At 37.1% G+C, this 17,883-nt stretch overlaps 1 protein-coding gene across 5 annotated transcripts in view; it reads right to left on the reverse strand.

Moving 5' to 3' along the window:
• Positions 1–15,002, reverse strand: part of ATF7 (activating transcription factor 7) — an 89,197-nt gene extending 74,195 nt beyond the window's left edge. For 2 of the 5 annotated variants that reach the window (XM_008575974.1, XM_008575983.1), the window contains exon 1: positions 14,616–14,693. The gene's annotated coding sequence lies outside the window, so the exon portion shown is untranslated. Of the gene's footprint in view, positions 1–14,165; positions 14,254–14,615; positions 14,703–14,965 lie in introns of those variants that run through there. The other 3 variants (XM_008575960.1, XM_008575957.1, XM_008575967.1) reach the window with 3 other exon arrangements.
• Between the last annotated feature and the right edge of the window lie 2,881 nt (positions 15,003–17,883).

Consider the following 17,883-nt stretch of genomic DNA (forward strand, 5'->3'; position numbering starts at 1 on the left):
ACTAACTGATTTCCTGCTTCCTTCCCAATTTGCTGGGCTTTGTTTTACCATTTCACCAAAGGGACATCACAATGGGAGGAAGAAGGCTCTCTTTCTTAAATGTCCACAGTTATTCTTAAATCATTCCCTTACTCTGTTGCTCCTTGCAATTTCCATCACTCCTGCCTTAAAATTTTTTCACTTTAAAGTGACTTGTCTTTTTAAAAACATTTAAATATTTAACAACAATGAGAATGACCCGATATCCCATTAAAAAAAAAAAATCCAGCTAATGTTTTTGTTTCTTTTAAATTTCTCCCTCATTTCTAGTCTGCTGAATCAATTGTTAGTTTTCTACCTGACAATTAAAACAAACTTCTAGATTACCAACGAGGTCAAACTGATGCCATCTCAAAACCAAAAAGCAACACATTTCTGAGTATAAACAGTGTGACAAAAAGTGAAATCTTGAATACTGATGCTGCCACTCACTAGAATTTAACTCCCAGCTCATTTGTAACTGTACTGCTTGACAAGTAGACCATGTGTCGGGGCATGGCACTCAAAGTGTGTCTGTCTCCTTGATCTATTCTTCAAGATGAAATGTAAGCATTTTATAGAACTAAGCAATAAATGACAGGAGAGGGATACACACATTAAGAGGTACTGCTAAGCGAAAATGAGATGCTTTCAGCAAGTACTGTAGAACAGAAAACAAAGATGCATAAAAAGGGGGTCCTAGAGGCTGCAGAGGAAAAGGCTCATATACTCAGAGTCAGCAGAATGCATAAATGATAAAAAGTAATATTTACTCAAAAGAGAAAGTAATCTGAATGCTGGGAGGGAAGTGAAGAAAACCCAAGATTTAGAATATAATTTTTAATAACTGAGATAATTTCAAAAAATCTATGTTAAATAGTTTTATCAGAATGAAAGGTAGATCTTAAAATGGTCAATGTACAAGATAAGAAAATAGATTCTAGGGGCTAGGTTAGCTCAATTGGTTAGAGCGCAGCATTGTAACGCCAAGATCACAGGTTTGGATCCCCATACCAGCTAGCCAAAAAAAAGAACAAAGGAAATAGATTTTCTACGTAAATGCAGATTTATCTATCCATCTTTTTTTTTTTTAAAGATGACTGGTAAGGGGATCTTAACCCTTGACTTGGTGTTGTCAGTACCACGTTCACCCAGTGAGCGAACCGTCCATCCCTATATGGGATCCGAACCCATGGCCTTGGTGTTATCAGCACCGCACTCTACCGAGTGAGCCACGGGCCGGCCCCTATCCATCTTTTTTTAATAGAATGAGGATGGAATTGGGCCAGCCCAGTGGTGCACTGTGCGCGGCAGCGCTCCCGCCGAGGGTTCGGATCCCGCATACAGACCGGCCGCTCACTGGCTGAGCGAGGTGCGGGAGCAACACCGAGGGTTGCAATCCGTGGCCGGTCACGAAAAAAGACAAAAAGGAAAAAAAAAAAAAAAGAATGAGGATGGAATGTATCATTGGGGGCTACAAAGTCAATTCTCTGAACCTGGTTGTGATGTGATCATTTCTCTATTAATTAACTGATGTTAATAAAGATGGCCCAACTCTAAGTAAGGAATGGAAGCCATGTACAAACACACCCAGGGGCCTGTTGTTAGGTTCCCAATGACAAAATGCAGACACCGCTAGGAATAAAAATGGGAAAGGCACATGCACCATAAATATCAAAGATTCACAAAAATCTGGAAGGGGTTTAGATTAGCTCTCATTCATTTGAAAAACACTGCTAAGGAATTATTATGTGTCAGGCAAAGTAGACATAAGAAGAAAAGGACAATAGGCCTTTAGAAGAAAGAATCTTTCAGTCCTCTGGCATGAAGGAAGCCAGGTAAGTGATAAGAAGGATGACTTAATTTATAAGTTCAGTTATCAGGGGTTGATCAGTACACATATTATTTAGATCCCTTGATATTCCTCCTACCATCTATGGCTATTTTCAAGTTCCTTTGCTAGCAACTCCAGAGTATAGACAAGAGCACAAAAAAGAGAGCTTAACATTCTTGGTAAAAGACTTAACAAAAGGCTGGTCTGTTAGCTCACTTGGTCAGAGTGTAGTGCTGATAACACCAGCAAGGGTTTGGATCCTGGTACTGGCCAGCAGTCAAAAAAAAAAAAAACAGAAAAGAAAAGAAATAATGATTTTTAAGAAGTTTAAAATTAATAACCACAACTTACTTTTTCAGTTATACACATTTAGTCAGTTTTAAAATTCATTAATTCACCAAATATTTTATTCAGTGCCTACCGTATGCTCTAGGCCCCAGGAATTCAACAGTAAATGAGACACACAAGGTTTCTGCCCTCACAGAACTTACTTACATTCTAAAGGGAAGAGACAAATAATGAGCAAGTAAACAAACAAAATAATTTTAGATTAACAGCAGATAATTGCTATTAAAGAAATGAAACGGTGATATGTTAGTGACTGGAACAGGGCTACTTTAGTTTCATGATTGCATTATATGTGACTAAAAAGGAAATGGGGTAGAATATAGAGATCTAGGTTAAAACTTCAGGAAGCTTTTCCTCTCATAACATAGTAGATGTTTAATAAATATTTACTGATTTAACATTTAATAAATATTTAAAGTCAATTTACAAGTTTACACTTAACTTGAAGTTTTTACAGAAAGTTGATGGGTCGGCAAAACATTTGCAGTGCAGGTATTTATATATATAAGACTATGCATATTTAAGACAATTTAAATACATATTTACAACTACTTTGTGCCTAAGGCACTTTATATGCCTACACCCAACCAATTCTATGCAGTTCTTAGCACCCAATAACATAAAAGGAGCTACTTTTTGGTTAGAGTGCTAAAAATAGGGAGGAGGGAAGTATTTCTCAAGTTATCCCTTAATTGAACCTTGAAAACAAATCCTTGGCCAGAGCTTTTAAGATATATGTACAAGTACAAGAGAATGCCAGTCAAGTATGTAGCAGAAAGGATACCTTTATGTAATACTTTCAGGAGTACCTATTTAGACAAAATTTCTGGAAAGCAATTGCCAATATTTATATTAAATGTCTTAAAATATTTTGTATTCTTTGAACAAATCATTCTTGTTTCAAGACTCTATTCTAAGGATAAAACCAGAAACAAAGATGATTTATATATTAAAATGTTCATCATAGTCATATTTATGATAAAAAAAAGAACATAAATTAAATATTTAAGAAGAATAGATAAACATACATTAAGGTACTGCCTTATAATAGACTATATTTAAGTTGTTAAAAATTGCATTTTGAAAACTATTCAATGATATGAGAAAATACTATTTATTAAATGAAAAAAAGCAGGATATAAAATTGCATCTGCAACATAATTCCAAATCTATAAAAAAACAAACAAAATAATAAGCATAGATAAAGATGAGGGAGTTGGCCAGTTAGCTCCCTTGGTTAAAGTGTGGTGCTGCTACCACCAAAGTCTGGGGTTCAATCCCTGCACTAGCCAGCAAAAAAAAAAAGAAAGAAAAGAAAAGAAATAAGTAAGTAACAGAATTAATATCAAAATATTAATAATGGATTATCATCTCTGGATAACGGAATCCTAGGTGATTTCATTTTCTTTGTACCTTTAGTATTTTTCAAAGTCTCTACAATGATCATAGATTGCTTTTAATAAAGCAAAAAAAATTATAATGTAGTCTAATAATAAAAAAGAAAGCTGATCTGCATGACTGAAAAAAACATCTTTGAGTTAAAAAAAAAAAAAGGCCCATTTCTGCCAGACTATTCTAGAGCACTAAACAGTATATTTAAAAATCTTACAAAGTTGCTCATTCTCTACTACAAAGCAACAGAATCAATTGACAAATTAAGTTCAAAAAGGACTATCACAAAAAATTTTCTAAGATTATAAACTAAGTTTCATATAGAAAATAGAAATGGTGGAAAGTTAAACTTATATTGATACACAGGGTAAACCAAGCAGTTCAAGATAGTTCCTCCTTTGTTATCTGCAAATACCTATTTTCAGAATCTCATGAATACTCCCTAACAAGTATTACTTATATTAAACAATCAGAAATCGCCCCAACCATGGATCACAAAGGGAATAGAGGGCTGACACCAAGCTTAGCAGGTACTGAATGCCTTCTGGCTCAGTTATAAACAAGCTAAAAAATTTAGATAGGCACCCAAAAAGAGCTCTATGGGCTCAATTCCTTTATGATATCAAAAAGAAAAAAATCAGGCTGGCAGGTTAGCTCAGCTGGTTGGAGTGTGGAGTTACAACACCAAGGTCAAGGGTTCAGATCCCCATACTGGCCAGCCACCTTCTAAAAACACCACTTTAGATACCAAATTTCAGACTCTAAGATAATTTGACTGGTGCTAAGCAAAGAGTATAAACACTGAAGATCTTCACCATAGCAGTCTCAACATTTTATTCTCCATAGGATACTCAGTGCTGCTCTCATTTGCATTATATCTAGAAAACTGAAAAGACTCTAGTAAACACATAAACTGTGAGACTATAATGCAGGTTACGTGAAACACAGAAAACAAAATAGGCTCAAGTTTTATTGGGCAGTAGATTATTTAGGAATTGAAATTTCATAAGTTCTGGATTAATTTACCACTGTATGTATTATTTAGCATAACAATAATTTAGCATATGTTATCCCATTAGTAGGTAAATAAATTTCACCAAAAGGATTATGTAGCAAGTATATATTACTATAATCTTAAACTAATTAGCTTATTTTATATCAGGGTTTTATAAAGTACTTTGCTAACTGACTGGAAAACGAAGGTAGACAGTTACAAAAAAATAGACAAAAAAGGAGTCAAGAGATTGAGGTTGGTCTAAATTCTACTTACCTGTTCTCATTCACTCCAAACAAGACACAAGAATGGATACCATATCTTTTTATAACTCCTAAAATTGGTATGACAACTTGCATATTATATAACTACTTATAACTGAATAATGTATTTCCAATAATTTAGCACACAACAGGTGTTTCTTATATGACTATATAAATGAATGTCCAGAAACATGAATTTGAAGGACTACAAGTTCTTGGAGTATCATTTTGCCTAAGAAAATTAGGTATTGTTCATAGTTTTAACGTTAAGCATATTTTATCATAATTATTTTAAAATTCATAACCCAGTTATAGCATATATCAAGAGTTGGCAAACTTCAGCTCATATGCCAAACCCAGCCCACAACCTATTTCTATATGGCCCACAAGCTAAGAATCATTTTTACACTTGTATACAGTAGGAAAAAAAAAATAAAAGGTAGAAAAAATATTTCATGACAAGTGAAAATTATATGAAATTCAAATTTTAGTGTCCCTAAACAGCTATTTGAACCCTTGACACTGCACTCTAACCAAGTAAGCTAACCAGCTGGCCCACAAATAAAGTTTTATTAGATCACAGCCATATTTATCATTTACATATTGTCTATGACTGCTTTTATGCTAGAATGGCAGAGAGGAATAGATACAACAGACACCTCATGGCTGCACAGATTAACATATTTACTATCTAGCCTTAGTTTCCCAACTCCTGGTATATATGTTAACTATCATTAAACAAAATACATGGTTTGGGCTGGCTGGTTAGCTCAGTTGGTTGGAGTGAAGTGTTGATAACACCAAGGTCAAGGGTTTGGATCCCCTCACCAGCCAGCTACTAAAAAAATGAAAAAATAGTTAATTAAGATGTTCCGGGGCAGAAAAAAAAAGATATTCCAATTATGATAAATGTCAGAATTTATATGTTAATCCTTAACAAGTTCTTTCATAATGTGACTATCCAAGTACTAATTGCAGTGTTATAACACCAAGGTCAAAAGATTTAGATCCCCATACCAGCCAGCTGCCAAAAACAACAAAAAATTTTTAAACAAAACAAACAAACAAAAAAACACCCTGGGTAATTCTGATGCAAATTGTCTGTGGCTCACTCTTTGAGAAGCACAAAGAAGATTGAAGAGCCTAATTCCTTCCATATGGAAAACAGTCATATTTTTCTCAAAGTGGGCTTCAGGAATCCCTACAGACCTCCAAGACCTTTTCAGAGGGTTCATCGGGGTTAAAATCATTCATGAGTAAAAGATCTATTTAAAAAGCAAGATAGGTGAACACTGAAGAGCCTAATTCCTTCCATATGGAAAACAGTCATATTTTTCTCAAAGTGGGCTTCAGGAATCCCTACAGACCTCCAAGACCTTTTCAGAGGATTCATCGGGGTTAAAATCATTCATGAGTAAAAGATCTATTTAAAAAGCAAGATAGGTGAACACATTTTAATGTTATAGTATTAAAAGTTCACAGACATGATTTCAGATTCTACACTACAGTTAATTTTAAAGAAACTATCACTTTTCAGATTTTGTTGTAATATCACAGAAGACTATCTATAATTATTTGAAAATAATCTTTCCTTTTCCTATTACATATCTATATGACCTCTGTTTTCTTCATATACTTAAACCAAAACAACATATCTTAGATTGAATGCAGGAGGAGATACAAGAATCCAGCTGTTTTCTGTTAAGCCAGAAATTAAAGAGATCTGAAGCTCTTCCCTCTAATTTTTTTGAAACTATGTATAGTGATTTATGTTAACATGTAATGGGTTTATTATTTTATAAATAAATTAATAAATATTTCTTAAATTTCTCTTTCAATTTCTAATATGCTAAATGTTGACAACTATAACCTACATAAACAAAGTACTCAATAATTTTACAAGTGTAAAGGGGTTGGTACTGAGACCACTGTTTTATTTCTTAAACAGTAGGAAAAACCAGGTTGATCAATCAAACAGAAGGTTGAAATTAATTTCTGAATTTCAGGCTCAGACATACAGAGACAGGTTTCAAAGAAAGGAGCCAGCTTAAATAGACCAAATAGTTTTGAAGCAAATGACTGAAAACAGATGGGAGTGAAAATTAGGCTGAATCATAAGTTAGGCAACACATGGCCAAAGCTTATAACCTGTCTGGAAGCAGCTTTATATAGGCAACTACTTGACTAGAAGTTTTTTTAAAGGCTGTCTAGGTTTTCAGAGGATTCAAGGAACTATTCTGAGCTAGCCCCAGAAAGGTTAATAAAGCAAAAACAAAGAAGCAACAACTTGCTAACGTGGCAGCAAGAAGCAAAGTTAGAAATAACTAAAGAACATTATACCTATCTATGTTTGGCCTCAATGTCCATTTCAGAATTGGAAAAAATTCTGGAAACTGGTTCGATGTCAAACAAAAAATTGTCTTTTGATTTTTTTCTGCTCATTTTCAGATAAAGTATGATCCCTAAAACAATAAACCAATAGCAATCAAACCCAAAATACTCATCTTTAATGATCCATTTTAAATCTTCATGGACTGCAAACAATAACAGCAAACCTGACAGACTTTAATATTAAAACCCCAGTATGAGTTTGGTTCTGGGTAGGAAACCGCTGCAATACTGCGCAATGACAATCATGGAGATGCTTAAAAGTTCTTGAGAAAAAAGATCTATTTTCTAAATCTGTCCACATATTTGCAACACAGTGATCTATTTGAGGGTATTCCAATGCTCACTAATCAACTCTCACCAGTCCCAAATATAGATGTGTAAAATATTAGCAATCTACTGCTTGATCAAAACTTAAAAAAAAATAAGTTAAATAAAATAGTGCTACAGGAGTCATGCTGTTACCAGAAATACCATGTTAAATAAAACCAACATGGTGCTACACAAGTCTGATAGAGCTTAAATGAATATTACTGGCAAGAAACTTGGTGCCAACACAAATCACTTACAGTGATCATATTATATTCAATGTCATCCAGATTTTATAAACCATCAGGCATATTCCTATTTCAAAAACATGGTTGTACCTTGTTTTTTAATCTGAAAAAATGTAATTTTTTTCTACTGCATGGTAAATTTTAAGCCCCAAATGAATTTTGACCAGCTTAGCTTATAAACCTTCCCTGTCTGCTATATCAGAAAGCAGCACGGGCCGGCCCATGGCTCACTCGGGAGAGTGTGGTGCTGATAACACCAAGGCCCCGGTTCGGATCCCATATAGGGATGGCCGGTCCGCTCACTGGCTCAGCGTGGTGCTAACAACACCAAGTCCAGGGTTAAGATCCCCTTACCGGTCATCTTTAAAAAAAAAAAAAAAAAAAAAAAAAGCAGCAGGCTACCAGATAAGGAGATAACAGTATGTAATTCCACTTAAAGAAAATGTTGGGTTTTGTGAGAAGGTGGGGCTATGGCAGAACAACACTACTACCACAGAAGCCTAAGCCACAAGTTAACAAAGTGACTTTTTAGGCTAAATCTTGGCTCCCATTAGACTGTCCTAAACTGATATTTATTAAGGAGAAATGCAGTATTGAACAGAAAAGAGAAAGTTTTTATACAGTCTGGTTTCAAATGTATGAGAACATTTAGAATTCAAATTCAAATTCATCAAAAGATGAGAAAAGTCTAACAAAGTGAAGTCATGAGTTTGTAATGAGTTTTGCTCTAAATGCTTAAGTATTCTTATATCCTTCATAAGACTACTATACTAACTCACCTGTAGTTTAATTGGGAAACTTTCCTAAATTTCTGCCTACAAAGTTTTAAAAGCAAGTAAATTTATCTTTTCAATACAACCTTTCCTGAATCGTAACACTCATCCTTCCTCTCCGTGGTGGCTATTCATCAAATGTTTACTTTCAAAACTGAACTGAATTTTGCTTCATTGTATATAGTCAGTCAGTACATTATTCAGAAAACACACACACACACACACACACGAGTACACACACACACACACACACACAAGTTCCTAAACAAAAGGACAAACAAAAGAAGGGAAACAAAATACTATGATAGTACACACACACACACACACACACAAGTTCCTAAACAAAAGGACAAACAAAAGAAGGGAAACAAAATACTATGATAGTACACACACACACACACACACACAAGTTCCTAAACAAAAGGACAAACAAAAGAAGGGAAACAAAATACTATGATTTAACAGGAAAAAAAACCCCAACATTCTTTCAACACAAAGTGTCCACCGGGGAAATGCTGAGGAGAAAATGTTATGAGAAAATATTTTTAAGACATGAAATGACACCAATGCAAAATATCTGTTGTTGATTTTTGTTTTGTTTTTAACTCAAAAGAGTTATTGTATCTCCTCATTTGTTTCTTACTTTTTGTTTATCCATTCCCAGTAGGTCAACAGAACCATTTCAATTTCATTTTCTTTACAGTCTATTTTTCTTCCTGATTCTTCAATTGTAAATTCCTAGATCTGAGTTTCTATTTATGAATGTTTAGAATAGAAAGGACCTTGAGGGGTCATCAAGTCCATCCTTCTGCTTTCCAGGAGAACTCATAACTAATATGAGATGGTATAAGAAAAAAAATGAATCCTGTCATGCCTGGTAGCATGCAACTTCAATCTGCACAAACATTTCCATTCACAATTTGCAATTTTTAAAAAATGAAAGTAAAAATTAAAACCCCAAAAGAGGAAGGTGCTTTAAAAATGCATTTATCAGCTAAAATTGCTCAAACGTAAATTCAACTGTCAGGTCTAAAATTAACACACAGGAAAGTTGTTGGCTGCCAACATAAAGTCTTTAGTCCCTAGAGATGTCTTCTGTAGCACCATTTCACTTACTGCACATAGCCTGGCAAACTTATACCACCACACCAATAAACTATAATTATAAATGGCAATTATGTGTGTGTGTATTTACAGTCGGTGTAGGTTTCTTATTCCAAACAGAAAATGAAAAGTTAGGACTAAACTGGAGTTTTATTATCATGAGGAAGCTACAATACAACTGTTCTATAATGGAGTTTAATTCTTTAATTTCTAACTTAAAATATTCAGGGAATAAACTTTCTTCCTAAAAGAGTTTCCAAAACAGAATTTCATCTAATGACAAAAACATGCAACTAAGAAGAAACACTGGACACGTTAAACATTCTATAATTATTAAAAAAGAAAGAAAGAAGAAAGAAAAGAAAGCAGGACCAGAAGTCTTGAAAATGGGGGAAAAAGTTATAATTTGAAAAAATATGGGGCAGGGAAGGTAGAGTACAGAAACTGTAGAGTGGGGCTGGCTGGTTAGCTCAGTTGGTTAGAGCATAGCCTTGTAACACCAAGGTGCAGAACCTCACACAGGCCAGCCACCAAAAAACAAAAAACAGAAAACTGTAGAGTAGTGAAATAGATATTGTTTCCCAGAAAGATGCTAAAATGAATTATTAAATAGACAATTTAAACAACTGGCAAGTTATGCAGTGACCTATAAACACTGGCATAAGATAGCTAGATAGCAACTAATATCTAACTTCACTTTCTGACAAGGTCACTAGTCTACGAACTCAGTGATGTTAAGAGACTGAATATATTTCGATCTCAACAGGACACCTCTAGATATTTCATAGAAAAAATAAAAGTTAGATAATATAAAACAGCAGGTGGGATTCATAACTTAATTTTACCCAAAAGTTTGATTAATGGATTAATGTTAACATAATGACAGTCTGCTAATGTTGTACAGCATTGCTCCACCCTTATACATATTTTTATCAGTGAACTAAAACAAAAACACAGGCATCATATTTATCAATAACACAAAGATAAGAGGAATGGTCATGAGGCTAAATAACATTATCAAGCTAAAATAATAAACCAAAATTAACAAGATGACAACTACAGAGATAAATGTAAAGTTCTCAATTATGTTAAAAAAGTCAACTACATAGGGCTGGCCTGTGGCTCACTTGGGAGAGTGTGGTGCTGATAACACCAAGGCCGTGGGTTTGGATCCTATATAGGGATGGCCGGTTGGCTCACTTGGGAGAGCGTGGTGCTGACAACACCAAGTCAAGGGTTAAGATCCCCTTACCGGTCATCTTAAAAAAAAAAAAAAAAGATCAACTACACAAATTAATGTGATCTTTAAGAATAGAGGTATAGAGTACAGCAAGAAAGAAGCCATGCTCCCCCTGTACTGATCTATATTGATCAGATTTTATTTGAGACGTTATATTCAGATGTAGATAAGGAACCCTAAAAACTCAGGCAACTAAGTTAATGACGAGCCTGAGCTTTATTTAAAAAAGTTATTTGAGGAACAGCTGAAAGAAATTGGGATATTTACCGCAGAAAGAGATACCTTAATGGGATGTAAGTGTCAAATATTTGAAGCCTTCCATGTTGACAGGGAATTAAGTTTATTTATTGTGGCTTCAGATGACAGAGCTAAAGACCTTCAACACAATGTAAAGAATGTTCTAAAAGTAGAGCTCCGATAATAGAACAGGATATCTGTGAAGTGGGAACCTCTTCCTTACAGTGTTCAGAAGTTAAAAGACGACCCATTAGAGATTCCAAATATGATGTGTTTTCACAATATCATGAGTATACTCGATCCCAAAAGAAATCTCTTAGGGGAAGGCAACAATTAAAAATGAGCATATGTCAAAGAAGCTTAAAAATTCTTTTTTTCGACGTTTTTATTTTATTTTTTGACCGGTAAGGGGATCGCAACTGTCGGCATGGTGTGATCTGCACCACGCTCAGCGTACTGGCCATCCCCATATAGGATCCAAACCTGTGGCCTGGGTGCTCCCAGCGCCGCACTCTCCTGAGTGAGCCACAGGACCAGCCCTTCTTCGACGTTTTTAAAGAGAAAGAAGCCTTTTTCATGAACACCAAAATCACAGAACCATTTTCAGAGAAACCAACAACAAAAGAAATTAACTTTTTTTTTTTTTTTAATGAATGCTGCATTTGTTTTTCTCAAAGAAACATCTGTACTTTAACTTTAGTACCTTTATCAAGGGATAAGGGACAATTATATGCCAGCCTGCCAACTAGTCTCAAGAAGAGAGCTGTCTTTATTAGACATTTACATGGCAGCGCTATTTGCTCCACCTAAAACTTCCTTGCAAGGAGAAGGCTCCTCCTTATAAGACGTGGATAGGAGGCTGCAGTAACACTGACTCCCTCCCACTGCAGCCTAGGAAAAACTCAGTCTTGACATGCATAAAACAACAACTTCTGAGAACTTCAGAGCAGCTGTGTTCAGGCAGAGCCAGGGGCTTTACTCAAGGCAAAGTAGTAGCTTAAGAGTTGGTTGAAAAAACAATTTTCATTTGGGGTTCAAATGAGGAGAAGAAAGAGAACAAATACAGTAACAGTAGCTATTACTTTTTAAAGCCATGGTAAACAAAGGTGTTTAAAAATCACGACACTGAAACTACTGTTTCAATGTAAAAAGTATAAACTTTGATCCACAAGTTGAAAGAATAGCAATGTTATCATGCTTCAGCTTTCTCCTGGGTGGTAACACTAGAGAGAAAAAAATAATCTTGCATTTAATAGTGTTTGAGTCAAAGCCATCACAAATTCTAGGATGAAAGACCAAAACAAGGAACTTTGCTCTCTCATTGGATATTTTTTTGTGCTGCTGCCAGGCAAACTGTGAAAATGTTCTGAATTTCCAGTGGCAATGCTCTTCATGTGAAATACTGGAACCCAGATCAGTAGTTAACGCTAAAGAGTCAGTCATTAACTGGTCTCAATGTGCTATAGAAGTAACTTCCTGGCAGAGGAGAAAAGCTACAACTGGTTGCTGAAAACCAGTTTTATAGTTAATGCAAAACTACATACTCTGATTTCTCTTCATATAATAGCTTTACTAGTATTTCAGATATTACTTCGCTTTTCAAAAGTGAAAGAAGTAATGTAAAAGAAAATTCTATGCAATAGCAAAAATAATAATAATTAATTGGCTGTATTAGTCTAATTCATTACTAAACAAAAGCCAAAGGCCTGTCCTTTTCTGCACAGAATTAAGAACTGGTAAGACTACTTAGTACAGCTGCCAAACTTTTCTTCAGCTTCTTTTCTTACAGACATGTTACATTTCGCAATACTCTCCACTTACCTTACATCCTCCACGTTTAAGTACAAATTGTGTTTGCTTTCCCCAACCCCTGTCCTAAGATATGATGACATTTCTTTGGTTTCTGAGAATGGTTGCAAAGAAAGAAACTGAACATTTTTCACTTTCCTGAAATATGTGTCTATTTTATTTACACCATTTAAAAAAATATATAAGCTAACTAAAACTAACTGCAACCATCCATTTAACAACTCTTCAAGAATGAGTAGAAAAGGCACATTTAAACAAAACAAACTTCGTTTTAGTATATATGTGCTTAGAATGCCTATAAAGACTGAAGTCTCTACAAGAATCACTTACACTACCGCAAAATTTTTAAACATAAGAATCAAGTGAGTTTGCTGAGAAAACTCTGCACACCCCTACAAACCTACACTTACTATGACACGATCCTCAGAGATACTAAAACATCCTCTGTTAAGTAGAAAACAAACTCTTAAAGTTAGGAAAGCTGCAACGCGGGAATCTGGGTAGGAGGTGCCCTGAGCAGTAAACACCCCGGTCAGAGAACATAACAAGCAATTCAGAGCAACATATAAGTCCCTATGGGGCTCTAACTTGGACCGGTTAAGTCCCAAGCCCACATCCCCCAGTGTTTTGGAAGAGATGAAATTTGGGAAGGGGAAGAGAGAGAGAGAAAGAAAATCAGAGAAATGATGAAAGTGTTCTATTTTTCTCCTCTCTACCTCCATGCCAGCATTCTTGTAGGCTGGTCACCAGTCTGGGTGCCATATCCACCAGAAGCTCTAAATCAATATCTCAGCCTCCTTCTGATATGTAGGCTAAGACCTGTATATCAGCCGTCTCCTTTCCAAATACCTCCCTTACTCCTATCGACTCCCATACCGTTCCCAAAGCCACGCCTTCTGGCGACTCAGCCCACGCATATTGTCTTCCTAAACTCATTCACTCAATTTTCTCTAAACCCTTACTTTCTCTCTGATATCACGTCCCTGATACTCATTTTATTAATTCAATCGAAATGCCACGACCCTCATTTCCAGTGATCTACCCCTAGCTATCTTTCTAGCTAAACCCAATGCACGTTTTTACCTGATCAAGATTCTTGTTCTCACCCACTCATTTCCTACCTCCTTCCTATTATCCCTGCCTTTTTTAATGCTAAGACCCTAACCCCACTCTTTGGGAAGCCCTGGATCTTCAACCTAGTTTAGTACCCTTGCTCTTTCTCCCATTCCACCGCATTCCATGATCCTTCCATTAGGCGCCTCTAGACCACCAGTCCCTCAGTATCCAATTCCCCTCTCTTTGCCACGCCCTGTGCCCCCCGGGGCTACTTACCCCAAGTTCTCCCCACACTTCAGGCCTGTGGCCCCGCCTTCCCCCCAAAGGAAGGAGGCGGGAGGAGGGAGAGGGGCGGCACTCCGCAAGGTAAAGACGATTTCCCATTAGCGTTCATCGCCGCCAATCGTAGCCTCCCTCTCTCTTATTGGCCAGTTTTAACCTATACCCCACCCACTTCCTCAGACAGGGCCCGGCCACCGCCTCAGCGCCCCCGTCTAACACAGACTGGGAGGGGAGACCCCGGCCCGGGACGCTGGTACTGGCCAGAGTTGAAGGAGAAACTCCCGTCAGATCGAGGACTAACTAATGTTAACAGGACTCACCCGCTGGTAGCTCCGTCGCCTCCCGCCCGCCCGTGCTCCTTCCCACAATCTGTCTCCAAGTCCTTCTCACCCCCCTTAGCGGAGCAGATACTTTCCTGCCGTCCAGGCAGGCACGTTCATTTCTCGCGAGAAGTAGGGGGGGAAGGGCGAGATTTGTGGGGGCTGAGTTGGAAAGGGGCCGAGGGGCGGGGCTCCAGGAAAAGAAGGGGCCTGGTTTACTGTGGGCAGGCCTGGGGACGGACGGTGAGCGAGTACTGTACACACAACTCACACGTGTTCGGCTGCAGAGTCGGGGGGTGGCAGGGTGGGGGTGGATAAAGCAGGGGAAAAGGAGGAAAGGGAATATTTACTGGTGCCTGTAGTGGTGGATGTCCAGAAGGTGAAGCGCTAGGCTGATTGGGTAGCTCAGTTGGTTAGAGGGTAGCATTATATCACCAAAGTCATGGGTTCAGATCCCCATACCGGCCAGCTGCCAAAAAAAGGTAGAGCAAATATTCTAGGGAACAAGATTATCTCAAAGGAGCACACTTTAAAAGTGAGAGATTATATTTCAATAAAGCTGTTTAAAAAAAGAGGGGTTAACACAAGGGAGTTCAGGATTCCAGACATGTGAATAGTTATACTTTCTTTACACTTACAATACTATCACTGTGGCCAAAATGTGTGTGTGTGTGAGTGTGACTGGGGGATGGGGGGGAGTATGGTAAGGAAATGGCTACTTAAAAAATGTGCAGGTTGTTTTTGCTATCCTCCAGAGTCATCGCTTCCTTAATGGCAAAGTAATTACAAATACCCTTAGCCCTAGAACTGGAATAAATGTGTTGGGAAAAAGCAATCCACCGGCACAGCAATCCTAATGCTGCCATTTTACCAGCTTTATGGTCTTGGGTGAGAAGCTTCTCTGAAGCTCTGTACAATGTAGCTACCAATCCCATTTTACTCAAAAAGTTGTTATGATGTTATGATCACGTTATGAAACTGATTTTTTTTTTTTTTTGGCGGCTGGCCGGTGTGGGGATCTGAACCCTTGACCTTGGTGTACAACACTACGCTCTAACCAGCTGAGCTAAACGGCTCATGAAACTTTTTTAAAAAAAGCACTATATTTATTATTCAGCAAGTGTTTTAACAAAACTTAACAGAACATACTATGTGCAAAGCACGTTCTAATCATGGGGAGAACAGACAGACCAGGTCCCTGCTCTGCTAGAATATATATTTTAGTGGGGAGGGGAGACAGTTAATAAGCCAATAATCACAAATGTTTCAAATAGTGAAGAGTGCTTCAGGGTAATGAGACAAAGTGAGTAGGAGTGGGGAAGAAACTTTACTCCTAGTGGTGAGAGGCCTCTTTGAGGAAGTAACATTTAAACCAGGAGTTAAATTATGAGAAAGCCTTGGGAAGATTTGGGGGGAAACATCAAATGCAATAGCTGTATTCAAAAATTTATCATATGGTTAAGATGGTGAATGTTATGTCATTTTTTTTTTTTACCACAATTAAAAACTTTTATAAAGTTAAGTTGTGTGGAGAAGTTTATATTACCTATGGAATCTCTGTTCTTTCCTTTTACAGCTCTGTTACTTGGCTTTCTGCACTTCCTTCCTAGCATCTCATCTATCCTCACAGCACCTTCTGAAAGGCAGGAAGAATCCAGGTGATTTCTCAGTAGATAGCAAAGGTGAAACAGAGGCATAAAATCACTTAGGTTCTTGTGAAAAGAATTGAGAAAAGCTGAGAGGAGTCTTGGCTTCCAATCTACTCTCCCCTTAATTCCTACTTAAAAGAATGCAGTGATAGAAACAGACCTTAAATATATAATCTTTTTTTTTCTTTTTTGATGAAAAAAAAGGGGACCTTAAATATATAAGGAAATTTTGTATATAACAGAGGTGGCATTAAAAATAAGAGGGGAAGGGTTTCTACAAATTGTTCTGGAACAATTGGCTATTGCTCTATACATATAATAGCTAACATTTGTAGATCTTACTATGTTCCAAGCACTAAGTGTTTTACATATATGAATTCATTTTTTCCCAACTTTATATTCCCAACCGATACCTCTCCTCTAGTTCAGGCCAGACTAATATCTCCAACTGCTTACCTAACAAATCCACTTAGATGTCTAATAGGTATTTCAAACTTACCATGTCCAAAACAATTCCTCCTTTCTCTCCTACACGTGCCCCTTCCCTAATCTTCTCCATCTTAGTAAAAGATACCTTCATTGTTCCAGCTGTATTTTTTAAATTGAGATATAGTTCACATACCATAAAATTCACCTTTTTATTTATTTATTTATTTATTTTGTCTTTTTTCGTGACCGGTAAGGGGATCGCAACCCTTGGTGCAGTGTTGCCGGCATGGCGCTCAGCCAGTGAGCGCACGGGCCATTCCTATACAGGATCAGAACCAGCAGCGAGTGTCGCTGCGCTCCCAGCGCCGCACTCTCCCGAGTGCGCCACGGGGTTGGCCCAAAATTCACCTTTTAAAATGTACAATTCCATGATTTTTAATATGTTCACAAAACTACTACCACACACTTAATTCCGTAATATTTTCATCACCCAAAAAGAAACTCCATACTAACAGTCATTCCCATTTACCAGCCTCCTCCCCCTCGCCTCCCCCATCAACCCCTGACAACCATGAGTCTCCTTTCTGTCTCTATGGATTTGCCTGTTGTAGACATTTTATATAAACGAAGTCATATAATATGTGGCCTTTTGTGTCTGGCTTCTTTCATTTAGCATAATGTTTCCAAGGTTCATCCATGTTTTAGCATTTATCAGGCCTTCATTCCTTTTATGGCTGAATAATATTCCATTGAATGGGGCTGGCAGGTTAGCTTAGTTGGTTAGAGACAGCAAGGTCAAGACACTTCTTGTTATTACACCAAGTCAAGGGCCGGCCCGTGGCTCACTCGGGAGAGTGTGGTGCTGATAACACCAAGGCCACGGGTTCGGATCCCATATAGGGATGGCCGGTTAGTTCACTGGGTGAGCATGGTGCTGACAACACCAAGTCAAGGGTTAAGATCCCCTTACCGGTCATCTTTAAAAAAAAAAAAAAAAATTCTAACAAACATAAAATCTGAAATTATTCGATGTCTTTACCCTTTCCCCCCAAATATTAGGGTCCATGATTATTTTAACTCCAAAGACTTTTTGCCCATTTTTTCATACGATCATAGTGGAATGTTTTGGTTTTATCTTTTTAAACTCCCCACAATAAGCATTGTTTTTTTTTTTTTTTTTTTTTTTTAAA

The sequence above is a fragment of the Galeopterus variegatus genome, unplaced genomic scaffold, assembly GCF_000696425.1.
Source record: "Galeopterus variegatus unplaced genomic scaffold, G_variegatus-3.0.2 Scaffold60, whole genome shotgun sequence".
Taxonomy (NCBI): Eukaryota; Metazoa; Chordata; class Mammalia; order Dermoptera; family Cynocephalidae; genus Galeopterus; species Galeopterus variegatus.